General features: G+C 43.7%; 1 non-coding gene across 1 annotated transcript; it reads left to right on the top strand.

Moving 5' to 3' along the window:
• Positions 1–292: 292 nt before the first annotated feature.
• On the top strand, positions 293–399 carry LOC141716195 (small nucleolar RNA R71). Its single transcript, XR_012572913.1, has one exon. It is a non-coding gene; the product is annotated as a small nucleolar RNA R71 (small nucleolar RNA).
• The last annotated feature ends 461 nt before the right edge of the window (positions 400–860 follow it).

Here is an 860-nt window from a genome sequence, read left to right as displayed (position 1 = left end):
CTAATTATCTGCTTAACACCATAGTTAGCCAGAGAATCGATCTTCATAGACAACGCCTTTAGTTGAGCAGTGATAGTCGTAGCTGTATCCACTTCATGAACTCCTGCTACCTTGCCCCTGTGGACATCTCTGGGTTAGATACTGATATTTATTAGCAGCCATCAGTTCAACTAGATCATAAGCTTCCTCATAGCTCTTTTCCCATAATGTTCCACATGCTGCTGCATCGAGCATGGGTCTGGACTGTGCTCCCAACCCATTGTAAAAACAAGTGATGATCATCCAATCAGGGATTCCATGATGAGGACACTTCCTAAGCATCTCCTTGTAGCGCTCCCAAGCCTCACATAGCGATTCTCCCGTTCGCTGCGCAAATTGAGTAATAGCATTCCTGAGTGCAGCTGTCTTCGCCATAGGGAAGAATTTAGTAAGAAAATTCTGAGCAAGATCTTCCCAAGTAGTAATCGAACCAGCTGGTAGAGAGTGTAACTAGCTCTTAGCCTTGTCCCTCAGAGAGAATGGGAACAGTCTCAGCTTCACAGCATCTTCAGAAACACCGTTGAACTTGAAGGTGTAGCTGATCTCAATGAAATCTCTAATGTGCATATTGGGATCTTCCGTTGAAGAACCCCCAAACTGGATTGAATTCTGCACCCATTGAATTATACCAGGCTTGAGCTCAAAGGTATTAGCTGTGATAGCTGGCCTGACAATGCTAGATTGAATGTCATTGATCTTGGGTTGAGAAAAATCCATCAAGCCTTTCGTTCGTGCTGCTGGATCTCCCTTTGTAATGAGTACCTGAAACACAAACATATAAACCGCGAAAGTAAAAGAATCCGAGTCAGTGAACTTTAACA

The sequence above is a fragment of the Apium graveolens genome, chromosome 3 (genome assembly GCF_009905375.1).
Source record: "Apium graveolens cultivar Ventura chromosome 3, ASM990537v1, whole genome shotgun sequence".
In the NCBI taxonomy this organism is placed as follows: Eukaryota; Viridiplantae; Streptophyta; class Magnoliopsida; order Apiales; family Apiaceae; genus Apium; species Apium graveolens.
Note: the sequence above shows the minus strand (reverse complement) of the source record. Positions and strands in the feature narration are given on the sequence as shown.